The 21,654-nt window shown below is 39.0% G+C and overlaps 1 long non-coding RNA gene across 8 annotated transcripts; it reads left to right on the top strand.

The window, feature by feature from the left end:
* The first annotated feature begins 14,964 nt into the window (after positions 1 to 14,964).
* Positions 14,965 to 18,526, top strand: LOC127127995 (uncharacterized). Of its 8 annotated transcripts, none has more exons than XR_007805601.1 (6): positions 14,966 to 15,269; positions 15,362 to 15,876; positions 16,565 to 16,997; positions 17,098 to 17,349; positions 17,464 to 17,854; positions 18,035 to 18,526. It is a non-coding gene; the product is annotated as an uncharacterized LOC127127995 (long non-coding RNA). The 8 variants fall into 8 exon arrangements; XR_007805604.1 differs by having other exon boundaries at positions 16,565 to 17,349; positions 17,464 to 17,544; positions 17,699 to 17,854; XR_007805603.1 differs by having other exon boundaries at positions 16,565 to 17,349; positions 17,464 to 17,629; positions 17,699 to 17,854.
* The last annotated feature ends 3,128 nt before the right edge of the window (positions 18,527 to 21,654 follow it).

The following is a 21,654-nucleotide window of genomic DNA, read 5'->3' as shown; positions in this document are numbered from 1 at the left end:
GCATGAGGATCAAGAATATGCAATAATCTTTGAGATTTGTGTGAAGAAAATGCAAATTCGAAGAGAGAGATTTTGAGAGAGTTTCTTCAATTCTAGATCTGAAAAATGCAGTTATGGCAGTTATGATTAGGGTTTCTCTACTTATACTCCTTGCTAATGACACTGATAATCATCTTAGCCCTTTACTAATCATGATTAGTGAGTTACCATGCCAATTGCAAAAATGCAAATTGAGCTCACATGGCCATAATGTACGTGTTCAACCCCATGCTATGATTTTAATCCACTCAAGAACAACCAAGGGTTAGGATTTGAAGATTGTTTTGCTTGCATCTTAAGCCAAGAATGAATGGTGAAGATTTGCTTCATTTTGAACATGTGTGAAGCAAGGAATATACACGCCTCTTTCATGCATGGCAAGGGCTCATTTTTACTCAAATATGGTCTATGAAGAAAGCTGAAGTGAAGCCTTGCCTTGGTTCTTTGTAAATCTTGATTTGTAGCATGGTATCATCCTTAGAACAAATGTGAAATAATGTGACTTTTGACCATGATTCCTATTGCACAATTGAGTCAAATGATGTCATTTTGAGATGCCTTGAACATGAGAAGCACTTTGCAAAAAGAATGAACCAATTTGAAGCATTATATCAAAAGTTATGCCATTTTGAATTTCCATGCACACTTGGTGATCAAATGACCATAACTCCTCAACCATCCATCACATGGACATGCATTAGGACTTTATGGAAAGGGGAGACAAAGACATACAACCTTCATGTTCACCAAAAATCCATTTGAAATCCCTTTGATATTGAAAAGTCAAGTTGAAAGTGGACTAAAAACTTGCCAAATTTGGAAACTTTGAATTATAGGTCATTTTCCATTTTTAGTAACTTTTGCCATGACCTTTGAATCTTCAAGATGGATGTTTAGAATGACTAATAGACCCCATTTGAACATGATTGAGGTGTCTCAACTCATTTCCCCACCTCATAGCCCTCAGTTGACTGCACAGTTGACTTTTGGTCCTCAGATGACCTTGAAATGTCTTGATCAACTTGCCTCTACCACTTGGTAAAATTGATTCAAAATGCAACCCTAGCTCATGTAAGCTCCTTATAATAATCATGTGATTCTCATCCCAAGAAAATACCTCATCTCTTTGAGAAACCCTAGTTGGAAGAATTGCATTGATTAGGGTTGACTAGAGGTCACAACCCTAATCCAGAGGAACTTGAGGATGAATTCTGAAACCTTTGATGAGGATAGAACCATGATGATGGTGATATATCCTTGCAGATAAGATGATGCTCAAGACCTTTGAAGAATCAAGAAACCCCAATTGGAACCCATACCCTCAAATGGATGATGATAAATTCATAAATACCTTCAGGCTTGAATCACCTAACTTCCCCATCTTTGAAAAAACTTTGGAGGATGACCTTCTCATTTTCATATGAGATGCAAAATGCAATGCCTAATACCCTAAAACATGAAATGCAATGCCCCAAACTAGTCTCAAGAAGAGGAGAGCAAATTTTGAGGTGTTACAGTAATGACTTACATAAACACCAAGCAACATATATTCATGACCAAAGAATGTGACATAGAAGCTGGCATTAGATAGTTCAACATACCAAGGCAAAGGCTTCAAGGCCATCTAAACTTCTAAATCCTGCTAGCTTACGACATCAAGCAAACCACAACATTTTGCATAGTGCATCACCAATCCTACAAAAAAAAGGTCGTTGATGCATACCTATGAGCAACAACATTATGCAACCATGTATAGCCTGAAAGTCAATAAGCCATTGCCACTGAACCAAATTAGCTATAGAAAAAGTAAGCAAGTATCAACCCATTGCTTTGTTGCACCATAGACCCCATCAACCCTGCAGTTCAAGCATATTTCAGGTCATCTCATATTCCTTAATCCATTCACAAAGCTTACAATAACACCCTATTTAACAAGCCCTCACAATGCCACATAGTCCAAGAGAAATAAAAACAAGTAAGAGACCTAAACATGTTTTAACCTACAGTTGCAAGTCACACTTAAACCCGCTTACTACACCTGCACCTGAGCCCATTAAATAACAAGTCATAATTAAAACTTCAAAGCCAAACCCACTTGAAGTCAACCTGTTAGAACCAGTCACTATTGAAATCACCCAAATTCAATCAATTAACCAATTTTGGATCATTAACTGACTCCCCAACTCAGGGAGTTAACTGCAAACTCACTGAGTTCGTTCCAACTAATTCCTAAGCTAACTCCTAACCTAACACTAACTTACTCCAATCCACATTAATCCCAAGCCTAACCACTATAAATCATCATCTCATTCATCATTTCCAGGGCTTGGCAATTATCACCTTCAATCCTCTGAAATCATCTTCGAATCTCTCTCTCTCACCCTCACCACAAGCACTTTCCAGAATCAATTGAAGCTCAGCATTAGAGCTTCAATCCCGCTTGTGCTAAACCTTCACTAATTCTCTCACTCTCAAATCAGGAAGAAGAAGAAGAAAGATTTGGAAGTAACGAGGAGGAAATTTGGAGTCATTTATCTGAAAGTTCGTCACCGACACCGTCTTCTCCAGTAAGGCCTTTTGAGAGATACATGGAGTTGAAATTTGAGGTACATGAACTGAGTTGCTTCGATTTGAGCTCAAAGCAACTCAATCTTCTTGCCTATATTGGTAGGACTTCAGACAACCAAGGATCCAAGAGAATTGATGAGAATTGAGAGAGAATCTAAGAGAAGATTTTTTTTGGAAAATACCTTCAATGTTGTGCAGAACTTGATCTCTCTTGCTTCAATTCGTGTTTGATCTTGCTTAGGAAGCTTGCAGAAGTGGCTTAGGATTGGTACAAAGCTTTGGATCCTGGAGTTTTTGAATCTCCAAACAGTGAGATTCAAACTCAATTTTCAAGTGAAAATTCTTAGGTTTTCCTTTCAAATGTGAGGGTTTCAAGTGTGGGAGGCAAAGTTGGCGCGCAAGGGTTTCAAATCTGATGCAATGGCCTCTTATTTATAGATTAAGCAAGTGTTATTTACACCTTTCAAAATGTTACCAAATTTGGAAAATGTGATGCATGCTTGCATGGGTGTGTGCAGGCCCATGAAGTTACTTAATTAAGTCCATATGCAAGTGCGATTGAGTCTGAAAGTGGATTGGAGTGCAAGGCAAAAGTGTGCAATTGTTTGAAGATTGATCCTTGCCAATTGATGCAGCCATGTTCAGACCATACACAGACCCCTCAAACCTTATCCAAAATGAATGAATTTGGACTCTTTGGAAAGGTTAGATCACGAGGAACAACTCTTATGTTGAACACATTTCCATTTGGAGCTTGTATCATGATGAATATTGAAGTGGAAGTTTGGAAATTTCAACATGTCAAAAAAAATTCTATGTGTCAAGCCATATGTTCAATTATTCCACCTTGGCTAACGTTTTATGTAAGCATCAAATGAGAAACGTGTCTTCATAAAAGTTGTATCTCTTTCAAAAACCTTCAAAATGGTCACAAATGTGACCTAATTTAGATTTGGGATGAATGAGTTATGCATTTTTGGAGTTGAGGAAAATCACTTGTTCAATGGTATTGGTCCAAAATGACCTATAATGTATCCTCATATCACATGCTCATAAAATTTGATTTAGCTCTTCCTCCAAACATAAAATTTGAATTAGACACCTTCAATTTGATTGTGCAACTTGTAAATATTTCATCTCATAAAAATTTAGCAAGTTATGGCCTTGGGAAGTTGACCTCCAAATTAGGGTTTAGACAAAATAACCTATAATCTTTCAACATAAAAAATGACTTTCCAAGAAAAACTAGCTCTAGACCTCAACATTAAAGTTGTTTGGAATGTCATTTAGAATAACTTTTATCTTGGAATCATTTTGATATGGTGAAAATTGTAGGAGATAGGGTCTAGGAGATGAATTCCTCTAGTCAACCACCATCAACCACCTTGATAACTTGCAATTCTCTTGACTTTTTGGACTCATGGGAGATCATATATGAATAAGATGATGAAATTTGAAGTGTCCCTTGAAATATTTGATCAATTGGTGAAGAAGCTTGGTGAAGAAGTTACACAAGATACCTAGATGAACCAGGGTTTCCAAGGCAAACCAATTCCAAACTCTTGAAGAATTCTTGATCAAAATGACATGTAAAGATCATGGGAGCTCATATATGATGCCTAGAGCTATTGTGGATCATTCCTTGGTTGAGCTCTTAGTAATGAGGGTCTTAAACCCTATATGTGAACTTGATAGATCAAAGGTGATCAAGTGCCCTACCTACAAAGGAGTTAGGCAAATGCAAAGACATATTTTTGGTATTTTAATTCGTAAAAATGGTAAAATAACAAGTATGATACAATCACATGGTGCTTGGTGATATCTCCCAATACAAACCCTAATGGATGAGGGGTAAGGAGAATGCCAAGGTATGATCCCAATGCTAATGCATATGATGAGATAGCATGAGGGGTCATAGGGTCAAATTTGGGGTCTTATAGCTACCCCTATTTAAGGACATTCTAACTGAGGAGGTGAAGGTTAAAATCTTCGTATCGACTCAGTAGAATGGGCTTAAATAACAACATATAGAAACAAATTTTGGTCCCTAAGAGACCTCATGATGTGTATGATATGAATGTAAAAATAAACTCTATGTGGGGAAATATTGCCACAAAGGAAAAGAAATCAGAGAGACCGAAAGACCGCAAAGAGAAGGAAACTCGTCATCGGTTAGGATGAACATATCAAGGATTAACTCTCTGGGAAACAAATAGGGATTACAACTACCTTTTTAATGGGTATAATACGAAAGATGAGAATATCTGTCATTGGTTAGGATGAACATATCAAGGATATACTTCTTGGGGAAACGTGAAAACGAATCCGCTGGGAAGAAAAGGGTTACTTTTGCCGGGTATTGGGCAAGAAGTAACAAATTGCCAATTAAGAAGAATATTACCAGTTACTGGGTAATAGACTCTTAAGGGGCCCAAAGTATCTTTCTAGGTAAGATCTAGAAAGAAACGGTCAATCAAGACTCAACCCAATGAGGATATAACTCAAGGGGAGTGGTTCCATCCAGATAATCGACTAGGGAGGAAGCTAAAATAATAATCATCCACGAGAAAATAACTTGGTGGGGAAAGGAGAAAGGTTAAAGTCTTTCTGCTTAGGGGGCTGACACTCTATAATTGAAAGAGGACAAACACACCAAACCTGGATGGGGATAAAGTACCACCATAACAGAGAATAAAAATCACGAAAATGAATTAACAAATGCAAAAATGAAGTTATATGAATGTGTATATGTATATATGATGATTATGCTGACAAAACGATCACCAAGGATACAGAGATGTCACAGGTTTGAATCATCAATACAATTCTCGGCCAATCCACAGAAGAGGGAAACAACTGCTGGAGAAAAGAGATAAACATCCCAAAAGGCTCAACCCTAGTTGGGGAAGGAGGAAATCTGCTGAGGAAATGGTTATCAATTCTGTGGGGAATTTTAGGTCAACACTATATCAAATGGGAGACAACCCTGCAGGGGATAAACACAGATAGCTGCTTATAGACCAGGAGGAAACTCTGATTGGGAGAGAATCTGATGGCGACTGGTGGGGAGACCAAAGTTCTACCGAAATCATGCAAACTGCCGCAACAAATGTTTGTACAAGCTGGGGAACAATCATAAACTCGGCTGGGGAATAATCACCAACTCAGCCGGGGATAACGGTGAATTAACCGTCTGGAGAAATCAACAAACACCGGGCGCCGAATATGCTTTCGGGGATGAAAGAGGAATCACACCTACTGCTTTGGGGAGAACCAATAATGCTCCACATTTAGGGCTTACTGCTTTCGAACCACTGTTGATATTCATTTTAAATGAAATCGATTGCTTAAAATTAATGCTTTTATATGTTTAAGAAAACATGATTTTGATTAAAATTTTAATTTTCAAAATGATCATAATAAAATTTAAAACTACTTGGCTGAATTAAATAAGAGTAGAAACAATTGGATAAAAGCTCAACTTTATTTAATGGAATGGTAGTCTATAAATGACAAGACTCCAAAGATCTTTACAAAGTTGAAAATGGTAATTTTCATGGAAAAGGGTTACATTGAATACAATGATCACTAATCCTTCTACTAACTCTTGATATCCATTGTGCTCTTGGCAACTCTAATGGGGATGATGAATCAAAACCGACCGTTGTGCTCAAGAACGTCTTCAAATCTGAAGATCAGCAGGATGCAGTTACTTGCCATAATCCCTAATTTTTTGCATAAATTTCCCCAAGGTGGGGTACTTAATTTATCTGGAGAATTCTTTCTGTTTTATGTCTTTAATTTTTTCCTGGATCGTCCCTTCAGGTTTTCAATCCACCGAGACGCTCATTTTTGCCTAAGTCGCCCTTCCGGGTTTTCAACTTAGCGAGTTGTTCTTTTCTTTTTTAGGCGAAGTATTTCTTGACTGCATTTGCGTTCACAGGACGAGTGAACTCTTCACCATCCATAGTTGTAAGGATCAAAGCTCCGCCTGAAAAGGCTCTCTTAACAACATATGAGCCTCCATAATTAGGAGTCCATTTGCCCCTAGAATCTGGTTTGAAAGATAGAATTTTCTTGAGCACAAGGTCACCTTCTCTAAACACACGAGGTCTGACCTTCTTGTCAAAAGCTTTCTTCATTCTCTGCTGGTATAACTGACCATGACACATGAAATTCAACCTCTTCTCTTCAATTAAATTCAACTAGTCAAACCTGGTTTGACACTATTCAACCTCAGTCAACTTGGCTTCCATTAGCACACACAGTGATGGGATCTCAACCTCTACTGGGAGCACAACTTCCATACCATAAACAAGTGAGAAAGGGGTTGCCCATGTTGAAGTGCAGATGGATGTACGATACCCGTGCAAAACAAATGGGAGCATCTCATGCCAATCCTTATATGTTACAACCATCTTCTGAATAATCTTCTTGATGTTCTTGTTTGCAACTTCAACAACCCCGTTCATCTTAGGTCTATAGGGAGAAGAATTATGTTGTGCAATCTTGAAGTCTTTGCAAAGCGCTTCCACCATATTATTGTTCAAGTTCGATCCATTATCAGTAATGATCTTACTTGGCACACTATAACGGTATATAATCTGATTTTTGATAAACCTCACAACAACTTACTTGGTTACATTCACATACGATGCCACCTCAACCCATTTTGTGAAGTAGTCAATTGCCACTAAAATGAAACGACGTCCGTTCGGAGCTTTGGGCTCAATCATATCAATTCCCCACATGGAGAAGGGCCATGGAGAGGAAATGATATTCAATAGTGTCGGAGGAACATGAATCTTATCTGCATATATTTGACACTTGTGGCATTTCTTCACAAACTTGCAACAGTCAGATTCCATTATCAACCAATAATAACTTGCTCGCAACATCTTCTTTGCCATTGCATTTCCATTGGAATGAGTACCAAAGGAACCTTCATGGACTTTATTCATCAATAGGTCTGCTTCGTATCTATCCAAACATCTGAGCAAAACCATATCGGAATTTCTCTTGTACAATACATCACCATTCAGGTAGAAATTTCTAGCTAATCTTCTCAATGTCTTCTTATCTTTCAAAGATGCCCCAGACGGGTAAATCTGATTTTGGAGGAAACACTTGATATCATAATACCATGGTTTTTCATCTTTGATCTCTTCAACAGCAAACACATGAGCTGGCCTATCAAGATGCATCACAGTAAAATTAGGAACTTCATTCCAATACTTCACTACAATCATTGAAGCCAACGTTGCAAGAGCATCTTCCATCCGGTTCTCATCTCGAGGGATATGATGAAACTCAACCTTTGTAAAGAAAGTTGAAATCCTCCTCGCATAATCTCTATATGGTATCAAACTGGGTTGATTAGTCTCCCATTCACCTTTGATTTGATTCACAACCAAAGTTGAATCTTCATAGACATCTAAATGTTTGATTCTGAGATCGATGGCCTCTTCAAGCCCCATAATGCAAGCTTCATATTCTACCATATTATTTGTACACTGGAAAGTAAATCTAGTTGTAAACGGAAAATGTGTGTCTTGAGAAGTAATAATCATTGCCCCGAATGCCATTACCGTACTGATTAACAGCTCCATCAAATACCATGCCCCAACGGGAACCAGGTTCTGGCCCTTCCTTAAGCAATGGTTCATCATAATCTTTCATTTTCAAGTACAAGATCTCTTCGTCAGGAAAGTCATACTGCACTGACGGGTAGTCTTCAATTGGTTGGTGAGCCAAATGGTCAGCCAAGACACTACCTTTAATTGCTTTCTGATATCGGTATTCAATATCATACTCTGATAACAACATCTGCCAATGGGCAATTCTCCCAGTAAAAGCAGGATTCTCAAAAATGTACTTGATTGGATCCATTTTGGATATCAACCAAGTGGTATGATTCAACATATACTGACGCAGACGCTTAGCAGCCCAAGCCAATGCGTAACAAGTCTTTTCAAGCATAGAATACTTAATCTCGCAATCGGTGAATTTCTTACTGAGGTAGTAAATAACATATTCTTTCTTTCCAGTCTCATCTTGCTGACCTAGAACACATCCCATACTTTCATCAAGCACAGTCAGATATATGATCAACGGTCTTCCTTACACAGGCGGAGACAGAATGAGAGGTTCAAGCAAATATTCTTTGATAGTGTTAAAAGTTTTCTGGAAATCCTCGGTGCAATCACAAGATTGATCTTTCCGAAGAAGCTTGAATATAGGCGCACATGTGGCAGTCATGTGCAAAATGAATCTTGAGATATAATTCAAGCGGCCGAGAAAACCTCGGACTTACTTCTCAGTTTTTGGCGCAAGCATTTCTTGTATTGCTTTGACCTTGGTATGATCAACTTCAATACCCTTCTCACTGACAACAAAGGCCAACAACTTACCAGAACGAACACCAAATGTACACTTATTGGGATTCAAGCGGAGTTTATACTTCCTCAAACGCTAGAATAGCTTCAACAAATGCTCAACATGTTCCTCTTCACTAATAGATTTAACAATCATGTCATCAACATAGACTTTAATCTCTTTATGCATCATATCATGAAAAAGAGTGGTCATTGCTCTTTGGTAAGTTGCACCAGCATTCTTTAAACCGAAAGGCAGCACTCTATAACAAAATGTTCCCCAGGGTGTAATGAATGTGGTCTTCTCCATATCTTCGGGTGCCATCTTGATCTGATTATATCCGGAAAATCCGTCCATAAATGAAAAGACTTTGAATTTAGTTGTATTATCTACCAACATATCAATGTGTGGCAGAGGGAAATCATCTTTTGAACTGGCTTTATTCAAATCTCTATAATCAACGCACATACGGATTTTCCATCTTTCTTTGGCACAAGCACAATATTGGCCAGCCATTGCGGATACTCAGTGGTCACAAGGAAACCGACATCAATCTACTTTTGCACTTCTTCTTTGATCTTCACTGCCATATCAGGACGAGTTCTCCTCAACTTCTGCTTGATTGGCGGGTATTCTGGCTTCAACGGCAATCTATGCTCCACAATCTCAGAATCCAAACTAGACATGTCTTGATAGGACCAAGCAAACACATTTGAATACTCTCGGAGAAGATCAATCAACCCCTTCTTAACGTCTAGACACAGACGAGACCCAATCTTGACTTCCTTTACATCATCCTCGAAACCCAAGTTGACTAACTCAATCTGCTCTTCGAATGGCTGAATGGCTTTTCCTTCATGCTCAAGAAGATGAGACAATTCATCACTTACTTCTTCATCACTCTCTTCCTTAGTCTCAAGCACAGGGAATTCAAAATTTGGAGAAGGAGAAAGATCATTGTATTCAATGGGTTTAGAAATCAATCTGCATAATGATTTGATATTTTGATTTTAAGTGAATTGTGACCAAATATTATGCAGATGGACAATTATATTATTTATTTATGTTTCTTGTGATTACCATTTTTCAGAATAAAGCAAAAAAGTAAAAATAAAACATCATAGATGTGGATGAATAGAATTATATTTTATTAATGATCAATTTGAAATGCCCAAACAATGTTCACTTCTCCCTTAGGCATAGGAGAAGGATTTTCAAAAACAAATAAAAGCAATTACTTAGATCGATGCATAATAACAGGAATATCAACAATAATCCAATTGTTGCAAGCCTTTCCATGCGTCACAAAATTGGTGTAATCTTCCTCTTCATCATCCTCTACAACAGCAGCTAAGTGTTGTTCATTACCATGAATGAACCCTCCGCTACGAATACTGAGTTGCACATCTTCAGATCTAACCTTGGATGAAACTCGTTGGAATCCCAAACTGGATCTGCTCTTGTTGTCGGAGACCACTACCATTTGTCCCCACTGATCAGACCGACCATCTTCACCAATCTTCTTTGCATCTTTGAATGAGGACATGGGTGCCCTAACTCTCTTTTCTTCAGCAATAGATAAGGCTTGGAACGGAGTTCCAACCTCAACCTCAGCTTCTACATAAGAGAAAGATGGCAGGTGACTAACCAACAACGCCTTCTCCCCGCCAACAATAACAAGCTTCCCATTATTGACAAACTTGAGCTTCTGATGCAACGTTGAAGTGACGGCTCCTGCCTCATGAATCTATGGCCTTCCGAACAAACAGCTATAGGCCGGGTGGATATCCATTACTTGAAAAGTAATTTGGAAGTCACTCAGACCTATCTTCACATGAAGGTTCACCTTACCAATCACGGTCTTGCGAGAACCATCAAATGCCTTGATGATCACGCCACTATATCTCATTGGAGCTCCTTGATATGACAATCTGGAAAGAGTTGATTTAGGAAGAACATTCAATGAAGAACCGGTGTCGACCAACACATTCGACAGAGCATCCTCCTTACAATTCATTAAAATGTGTAAGGCCAAGTTATGATTTCTACCCTCCTCAGGGAGTTCTTCATCACAGAAACTGAGGTTGTTGCAGGAAGTGATATTAGCCACAATATGATCGAATTGATCCACCGTAACATCATGTTCCACGTAAGCTTGCTCTAGAACTTTCTGCAGTACTTCTCTATGTGCTTATGAGTTTATCAATAAAGACAATACTGAGATCTTGGAGGGAGTTTGGAGCAGTTGCTCCACCACGTCGAATTCACTCTTCTTGATCAATCTGAGCACCTCATCATCATCATTAGGCTTCAAGCCGCTGGATTCACCAGACTGACACCTTGGAGCACTAACAGACTCTACCACAGGTGCATCAACCTTCTTATTGACAAACAAATCCTCCATATTCTTTGGGAACACCGGCCCATACACACGACCACTGGTCGTAGGCAAATGAACCTCTTGACCATTCTCTAACATGGTAGCATTATATTGATACGGATCAACTTTTTCGGATGCATACGGGACCGGGCTCGCTAACCGTATAACCAACGGGTATATCGATCTATTGTTGATGTTGTTATTGTTGCTGCTATCATACTGAATAACCACTCTCTCGGGAGTCTTGAAAACAGGGACTATGACATTCACATCGTCACCTAAATGACGGGATTGGAAGATTTGAATCATGCCTTCATCCATCAACCACTGGATGTCCCTCTTCACAATCACACAACCCCTAGGATTGACACTGCAGATTACACAACCATCATGGTCGTGCTCACAATCACTAACCAAGCAAATATCCTTGTGCATCCTCACCAAGGACCTTCTTATGAAGCGCACATCGTATATTTTGAAATCTCGGGGACAACCGTCCACCATATTAACAAATGAATTTCCATGGGCGGGAAGTGGGTTAGTGAAGCTAGCGAAAATATACCCGAACGTATCGCACGCTCGAAAATACAACAGAGTCGCCATCGAACTTTATTTATCCCTAGAGGGAAGGGAAAACATCGATAAAACCCGGGGGAAAGAGATATACTGGGTAAGGAAGTCGGTTATGCAAGGGGAAGGTATTAGCACCACAAACATCCATGGTACTCTATGGGAACCGTTTTGATTGTTCTCGCTCGAATAGGTGTTATCTAAAGATTACTCGCAAAAGAATGAAGGGAAAGGAAGGGAAATAGATAAAGTTCTCGGTGAGGATTGGGGCCCTCATGCCTACATATCCTCATAGTGCAATGAGGAATTCAGAGCTTCGTAGTTCAAGGAACTAGAGGCAGGAGGTGGAAATGAGTGTGATAGAAGGTATGATTTGAGCCAAAGAATAGTGTTGTTTGAACTCCAACAAGGGTGAAAATGTGAACCCAAGAGTATAACTGGTGTGAACCAACAAGTCAAGGCGTATAACACTTGTATCACTATATTGGAATAACCAAAAAGAAAGGGTTGCCTAAGCACGACTGCAAAGTAAGTAAGAAGATGTTTGTCTAAGCAACATGGACTCACAAGACAAACAAGTCGACTCTTGGTTCACAAAAAGGGTACAAGATGGAGCACAAAGGTATAATGTATTTGGCTCAAATAATAGGTATATCACATGGAATGAAAGAAGGTAGAATATGAAGGTATCACGGAAATGAATGGAGTGAACTGACCAAAGTCACATAATAGAGTATCTAAAATAGAGTATCTGGTGATGAGTGATTGAAGAAATAATGTTTGAAATTGAAAGGTGAAAGTGTATTGGAATCCATAAGAGAAGTGAGATCTCTACCATAGAGGGAAACAACGTTAACCAATATGTGGACTAGCAGGCCGCCACGGTAGGGTTTTGGCTAAAAAAGGAAGGAATTAAATGTTTGGGGTTGTTTGCCCAAACAACTCTAGGTAGGAAGGCGGACTACATCAGGTGTCCTAAAAAGGTGTATATGGAATCCCAAAGAAAGCGTATTTCGGTGTTAAAGAGACAGTATGTCACTGGGTGAACGATTTATGACCAGAGGTAGATAACGGATAGTGAAAGATATGAATGATGTCCTAAGGCGGAGGAGGAATAATTAGAAGTATGCTCGCCAAGGATTCGCATCCTCGTGCCTACGTATTCTCATTGTGCAATGAGAAAGTCAGAGCAATCGTAGTTCAGAACTATAAGAATAGAAAGAGAGATGTTTGTCTAAGCAACAAGGTCTCACAAGACAAACACCAAGTCAAGGAACGATTTTAGTATTGGAGTGCAAGGAGTTGTGTGTCACTTGCTGGGGAATTGGCGATTCGAGATCATATCAGGATAGTATCTTGGATCCAAGATAAGGATATACTCTCAATCGAAGAGCAAGGTAGGCATTCACCAATACGTGGACTAGCAAAGCGCCACTATAAGGTAAAGCAAAAAAGAAAGACTGAATTAAGTGTTTGGGGTTGTTTGCCCAAACAACTCTCGATTGAAGAGATGGACTGTCATTAGGACGTCCTAAAAGGATTGGACAAGGAGTCCAAGGAGAAGTATGATTGATCTCAAAAGGATGGTTTAGATTGCATGAATGGAGTAGCAATAGATTAGGTAGATTGATAAATAAGACAGGTTGATAAATAAGATAGCTCGCGAAGAAACTGGGTTCTCCTGCCTACGTACCCTCATTGTGAAATGAGGAAATCAGAGCTTTTGTAGTTCATCCCACTAGGCAAAAGAAATAAATGATTGAATTAAATTGAATAGAATGATGAATGAAGTAAGAGAGTGAAGTGATAAGAGACTTGACAGTCGATTGATAGGAATCACACTAAAGTCTATGAATAAGGACAAACGCTTTGAATATTTGGGGCATACGCCCCATATACAAAGTCGCTCTAGACAAGGGTAGGAGAGCCTCCCTCTCATCATTCCTTATTACTTAAGACTTGAAGCGCATGATACTTCTCTTGACTGACAAGTTGCTGGTGTAGAATCTTTGTTGTTGATCCTTGTGTAGATGTTGAACTTGTATGAAGAAGACTTGGTAGTTTAATCGGTTCGTATTATACTAAAGTTTATGAACAAGGGTGAACGTTTTTAATATTTGGGGCATACACCTCATACGCAAAGTCACTATAGACAAGGGTAGGAGCAACTCCCTCTCATCATTCCTCATTACTTAAGGCTTGTTTCGTACAATTGGAATCGTATTTACCAAGTGTTGACCTTTAATTTATCTTGTATAATCCGCTGCTTGGTGTGACTGAGGATGCCTTGCTTGAAGATCTTGTCTTGATGCCTTGAACTCCACAGCTTGGAAGAAAAGTCTTGTTAAGTGACCAAGGGTCTTTGGGTCACTCAATTTAGACTGTGGGATTATATAAGTTCAAAGGATTTAATTAATCAAAATTGTTTTTGGTCAATTTAATCGGGAATTTGGTTTTAGTTTTGAAGGGAACTAATTTTGGATCTAATTAAAATTAGTAATTGTTAGAAGCTATTCTAAGGGGTCATGCATTAGAAATTGATTGAATATTCTAAGTTAGATTAGAAATCCTAAGGGAGCATGTCAAAATATTGATTAAAATCATAATTAAAATTCTATGTTAAATTCTATTCCTAAAGGAGTGTGTATTCATGATCAAAAAACCAAAATACACCCAAAAAGGGCAAAATGATCAACTACAAGAATATTGATATTAGACTTCTAACTAAGTAAAACTCAATTAAAGTCTAAAATTAAATCCTAAGCAATCTTAAAACCTAATTAAACTAAAGATTAATGTTTCTAAACATTATGTTAGTTATTCTAAAAAGGGTCTAATTAATTTCTAAATCTAACTACTCAGGCTAATCTAAAATTAGTCAAGATTAAAGAATAATTCTAAAAAAACAAACCCAAGAATGAGTGGGCCTCAGGGCCACTCTATGCAGGCCCGCGGATGGGGATGCAGGCCCATTGTAGTATGGGGTGTGGATATAGTTCAGGTTTGTTGGTTTGGGCCAAAAGTCCAAACCCACTTAGAAAAAGGGATTCGATCCAATCTCTCCGAGAAGCGATCCAAGAACAGCTTCGAGCTTCCCAACAAACGCCATGAATGAAATGAGATGCGCCTCGCCGGAACGCGATCCCGCACCACCACATCGTCGAAATCGTTCATCAAAAACGGAGTCTCGCTGTAATCTAGTTCGCGTACCTTATCTTTGGATCTCATACGAACACAAGAGCAAGAACGAAGCCATGATCTCGTTGCCGGAATCGAAACGAAGGGAGAAATTTACCGGATGAACAAATTTACGAAGGCACACTCACCAAATCAACAGGTAAAGATCGCTCTCGATTCTTCTGAATCTTCACGAACCGCCTTCTTTGTTGAGTGAGTTAAAAACATGATCGATTTCTTCTATTCTTGCAGAGCTCAAAAAGATGAAGCAGAATGAAGAACGGATTTGGGGATCGGAACCTCGAAGAATGGAGTTTTCAAGAGTAAAACTGAGGAGTCAAACTTTAGAGTTTCAGAAGATTGAAGTTGAATCATGAATTCCCCATTCCGAAGATTGAAAGAAGGAATTCTCAAGAGTGACCGAATGAAGAAGATTAGAAAGAAGGTTGACGCAGAAGATTGGGGAAGAACAAAGCCGGAAGGGATTGAAGAATTCCAACAAAAATGAAAGATCACGGAATCATTAACATTTCGGAGGAACTGTAGTTTGAAAATTCGAGCCCTAATTCCACTCCCTTCAAGTCAACAGAATGGACTCAAGGCCAAGGACTTCAACCGATATCAAGAACAACATGGAAATGAGGCTAGAAATTGGCACAAGTAATGGAATGAAATCATGACGCCTTGAACATGAGTTACCATAAACTGAAGCAACTTACCAGAATGAAGCGACGCCGAGGCTCCGGTGTCGTCGATGCCGTTCACAGGTGACTTTCTTTGCGTGTTTTCTACAATTTCTTCTTCTTTCTTCTTCTTCTGAATTCGTGAGGGGTGAAAATTGAAGCTTTGATGCTAAGCTTCAATGGCTTCTTTGAAAGAGAAATAGAGCTCTGGTGAGGGAAGAGATTGCAAGAGAGAGAATGCAGGTTCGAGCAAAATTGCAGGGGATCCAAAATGTGAGTGATCCATCCCTTAAATAGAGTTGAGGTTCGGAATTTGCTAGCTTCGGATTTAGGTACGGAATTAGTTAAACATGGTTAGGAGTTAGTTGGACTCAACTCACTGAGTTAATCACAAACTCAGTTGGTTATTTTATTCTCACTCAGTTAGTTGGGATTTTCTTTTGACAATTGTAGGGTTGGTTTAAGTTTCAGTTAATTCTTTTCTATGTCAGTTGGAGAGGATTATTGTGAGGTAGGGTTTGGGTTTTTTTTAGTTCTATTTAGGTGGAGGAGTTAGTTATGAAGTGTTGTTCAGCTGGTTGGTGAGGGATTCAGTTGTGCGTCTCTTGGCAGTGGTTCTTAACCTTCTGTATTCTTCTATTACCAAGTTGCTGAGCGGTTCCGTTCGGATGTGGATCGAATCTGTGGTGAAGTGAGTTAGAAGGGGTGATTTGAATCGTTTTTCAAAAGAGTTTTTGTTATGTTCTGAAATTTCAAGCTTATGATTTTGCAGGGTGTTCGGTTTCGCATAGCTGTCGCTTGGGACGCTTCCTGCTTGCCATTCTCATTTCCTGTTTTTCTGTGGTATAGAAGTTCTTGTATGACAATGTCTCTTCAACATTATCAATCCCACACTTGTCATTGGCGGAAGCTGTTTTCTTTGTAGCAGATAGAGAGTATCGGCCTTCACTTGGAGCAATACTTCTGAGTATAAGCCTTTTGACAACACCTTTGTAAGTAGTTATAAAGCATAACCACCTGTATCAAAAGTCCTCTCCTTCAATAGTTCAGCATCACTTTGCCATTTCCCGAGCTTTCTATAAACCTTCAGCAACTTCAACCGTCACTCTCTGACCCAAACGAACAACCTTACTCGATTCCACGCACTTGTTATAGCACCGCTGCGCATTTTCTACTGTCATGAGCTTGTTTGGTATCATAATAAGGTTAGGTTAACTTGGAGTTGCAAGGTTTAATTTGGCATGTGGATTGCTGAACTTTGTAGTGAATTTCTTCGATCATGCTTTGGTCCACATTGCAATGCAGGAACGGGTGTTGAATGATTTTCCAACTGGTTTGTTGCAGCAGGATGTTTGTTTGGCTCAGTACCGAATTTGAGGCAGTTTGCGTGACATTTGCAGGTAGACTATCTTGAGTGCAGGTCCATTGGCATATTACAGAATGGTGGCGCATCCTGCAGAAATGGCATGCCCTTCATGTCACCTGGTTTGGCCTGTGCATAAATGCAAGCTGCTTGTTTTATTTGCTCACTTTTCTTGTACATGAATGGTTCTGCAGGTATGTCAGGTGGTCCGTTCCAATGCTTATTTTGATTCTTTTGCTGTGAAATGATTTGTCTTGCCATGAGATTGTGCTCACTGGTCTGTTATTTTTTGTGAATGTTTAATGCAGGATTTTTGTGATGTGTTGTCTGCGAGACGTATGGTGACATTTGTTGTTATGGTGTTATTGCAGGTGGATCTGGTTAAAATGGTAAGTGCAGTGAAAATGTTTTGTTGATGTGCTTACTGCTTTGCTTCTTGGCGGATGACCGTAATTCTCGCTGAACTTACGACAGGTTTTGTTCCCACAAGCATCATTAGTCATAGAGTTATGGTGTATGGTTCCTTATAACCTGCAGATGCAGGTTTTGCTGCGAGTTGGCGGTTATCAATTGTTCGACGACCATGTCGCTCGGCCAAGGTAGGTAACAGGCTTTGTTGGAATTCGCCTGGAAGCTGCGAGCAGCGGGATGGTTAGTGCAGGGTATTCCAGCTTTGTTGAAGCAAAGAGTTTGATTCAGGTTAATTTTTAATTATCAACCAAATTTAGTATTTGAAGAATCACATGGAAAGTCTGTTATGGAATTTGACTCTGGATATTATATAATTGTTTTGATGGCACTGTATATGTTGGTATGGCTTGAGTTTATTAGTTGAAATAATCTTATTTATTAAGCTCATTGACTGTTATCGTGCCGCAGGATCATAGGACTTCTTTGTTGCGGGAATACCCGCCGTTACATGATAGCTATTGAAGAGCTTGTAACAGGTAGTGCACCGGAAGTAAGCAAAGCGGATTCTGCCATGGCAATGTGAGGGTCATGAGAAGAACTGACGGCAGCTTCTGATTCAATTGGATGAGGTTGTTTTGGCTATGATGCATATATCCATATTGCATGCTATGATACATTTGATATGGCATTAGCTTGTAGTTGGTACGGAGATAAAGCTATGTGCTTGAATTTTGTACATGCCAACTTTGAGTAGCCACAAATCGGTAGGAGGAACAGTGACTTGAAGTTGGTCTTGCCCATGATTACACTGCTGAACTTGCGATGCATTTGCTATGGAAGATGAGCCTAATGTGGGATAAGTTACAATTGGTTGTCTAAATAAACTTTACCGAAGTATGACAAATCTTGACAATGAGCGCATGAAAAACTAAGATAAATAAAGACATGCTATTGAATCCAGTTTGTTACATAAATTTCTACTGTTTCACTATTATGATTTTATATAAGTACTGAATATATGTCACAAAGAAAACTATATTAATGGAAGGATCTTAATCCACGTGCACTGCATAAAATGCTATCACAAATATTTGTAAGCAACGTGCATAATATATTTCATATTATCTTTACTTTTTTTATATATAAAATATTACTTCTAAAATAGAAAACATGGTTATCCCTTTTTTAGTGGCCTCTACTGGCAGAAATGGATTTATACCACCTTGCTTTTCCCTAAGAATCTAAGAAAAACACATGTGCGCACTGTTAGTTTATTAGTGATTAAATGGTAAATGGTTTTGGATGTTTAAATACAATTAAAATCCTAAAACAAAATAAAAGAAGGATTAAAATCAACTTGGAATCAAAATCAACTTTAAAAAAATCCAAAATCCAATTAGAATCAATTAAAATTAATTCAAAATTAGAATCAATTTTGAGATTAAAATCAACATGGTATTAACATAACACCATGATGGATATAACAATGATGTGAGTCGAAAGGGCATGGAAAATGACCAATATTATCAAAGTCGAGACGATATGGATTTGGGAACGGATGGTTGACTTTGGTCAACTAGTTGACCAAAAAGTCAATCAATGACCTCAATCAACCGTTCATATTAAATTATGGTTTCAATCAATCACCAGTTTTGAATCTTTAGATGCTTGTATTAACATGAAGGCATTATGCATATGAATGACGCATGAATGAATATAGATGAATCTTAAGTCATGGGTCAGATGAAAAGTGAAAAGGCGAGGGCAAATTTTGGGGTACTACAGCTAGCTTTTACGTTCGGCGCACGGTCCTCAAAGGATACCATTCCACTTTTTACCAACTTCTGGACTTCATACTTGAGGGGGTAGCAATTCTCTATATCGTGACTGGGAGCTCCTTGATGAAAAGCACAACGGAGTTCCGGTTTGTACCACCATGGAAGTGGTTCGGGGACTTGTGGAGGATTTCTTGGTTGCAACAGGTTCTTGAGAACCAAAAAGGGATATAATTCTGCATATGTCATAGGAATAGGGTCAAAAGAGACCTTCTTCCTCTCAAAGTTTGATTGCTGATGATTGTTGGTATTGTTGTTGTTGTAGGTGTTTGTTCGTTGTTGTGGTTGTTGTTGACGTTGTTGTTGTTGAATTGGTGTTGACTGATTAGCTGAAAATACTGGAATGACTAATGATACTTGATGATGATGTTGACGGGGTGGTTGACTTCTTCTTACCTGAGGCTTCCTTTGCCTCCCAACCGAAACTGCATTAGCTTCATTCTCTTTCTTCTTACTGAAATTATTACCATACCTCTTGCTGGATGAAACCTCCTCTCTAGATAACCGTCCTTCTCGAACACCTTCTTCGAGCCTCATCCCCATGTTTAACATCTCGGTAAAATCACTAAGGGCACTGGAAATCATCAACTCATAATAGAATGAGCTCAGGGTCTTGAGAAAAATCTTGGTCATCTCCTTTTCTTCCAAAGGAGGAGTAATTTGAGCAGCAAGCTCTCTCCATCTTTGCGCATACTCCTTAAACGTCTCCTTATCCTTCTGAGACAACGACCTCAACTAGTCTTTATCTGGATCCATATTAACATTATACTTGTACTGCTTTACGAATGCTTCTCCCAAATCATTGAACATGCGGATGCTTGCACTATCCAAGCCCATGTACCACCTCAGAGCGGAACCGGTCAAGCTATCTTGAAAATAATGGATCAACAGCTGATCATTATCGGTTTGAGTAGACATCTTTCTGGCGTACATCATCAAACGACTGAGTGGACAAGTATTCCCCTTGTACTTTTCAAAGTCAGGCACTTTGAACTTCACCGGGATCTTCACATTTGGAACCAAACAAAGTTCCGCAACACTCTTACCAAACAGGTATTTACCCCTCAAAGTTTTCAACTCCTTTCGCAGCTCAAGGAATTGGTCCTTCATATCGTCCATCTTCTCATACACATCAGGGTCCTCAGATGGCTCAGAATGATATATGGTGTCTTCTACACGGGGTAGAGTATGCGCAACAGGTGGTGGCACAAACATGACCGGGCTAGATGCCGGCATGGAAGCAAATGTAGGCGCAAAGCCTTCAGGCACAAAGTTTGGAGGCATTCCCCACGGGAATCCGGAAGGCATGTTGGGTGCAAAGTGAGCAGCAGTTGCAGGAATCGTAGAGGTAGCCACCTCTGAAATGATAGTCCTCTAAGGAGGAGGAGTTGCAGGTGTTGGAGAAGACTGGTTCTGAGCAGCTAGGACTTACTCCATCATGGCAGTCAGACGGGCAATCTCGTCATTCACGTCTTTGTTTTCTTGCTCTAAATGCTCCATGATTCTTGAGTGATTGGCGTGGTTATTGTATCGATGAGTCAGTTTGGCTGAAGCACAAAAGAAACACCAATGAGACATCTGGCGAAAGAGAAATCTACTTATGCAAATGATGCATGAAATCCAATGCTTGATTATTTTGTTTTTCAAGGAACTTACTATATTATTTGCAAATATATATATATATATATATATATATATATATATATATATATATATATATATATATATATATATATATATATATATATATATATATATTCAACAATAATTGCAACAATTTGATATGGCGATAAAAATCTCTTTTATTTATATAATTGGAAGGATTACACTGAATACAATTTCAGAAACCAAATGAAAATACAAGAGAAAAGGAGACTAGTTATCCTAAGGATCCCTAACAACAATGTCAAAAGATCTGGTTGTAGACGCGTACTTCCTTCAAATGCGTCGGATCTCGGTCTCAAAACAAGCCTTCATCTGAGTCTTCTCGAGGACAAGTTGATCAACAATCTTCTTCCAAGCAACGGAAGGTTGAGGCATACTAGAGGAAGATGAAACCTCCTGCCCTCTCTGTCTCTTTATTACTCGGTCTTCAAGTAGCTCAATAAGTGCATTTTGTCCTTAGACTCAAGCTGCAACTCCTCATGCTTTTGGCTCAAAGCATGGAAACGCTCTTCCCACATATCTTTCTCTCCCTTCATCTTGGCGAGTGCGCCTTCCAACTCCTCTACATCTTGGTTAGGGAGAGTTAAT

The sequence above is a fragment of the Lathyrus oleraceus genome, chromosome 3 (genome assembly GCF_024323335.1).
Source record: "Lathyrus oleraceus cultivar Zhongwan6 chromosome 3, CAAS_Psat_ZW6_1.0, whole genome shotgun sequence".
Taxonomy (NCBI): domain Eukaryota; kingdom Viridiplantae; phylum Streptophyta; class Magnoliopsida; order Fabales; family Fabaceae; genus Lathyrus; species Lathyrus oleraceus.
The sequence above is the reverse complement of the archived record's forward strand: the minus strand, read 5'-3'. Positions and strand labels throughout refer to the sequence as shown.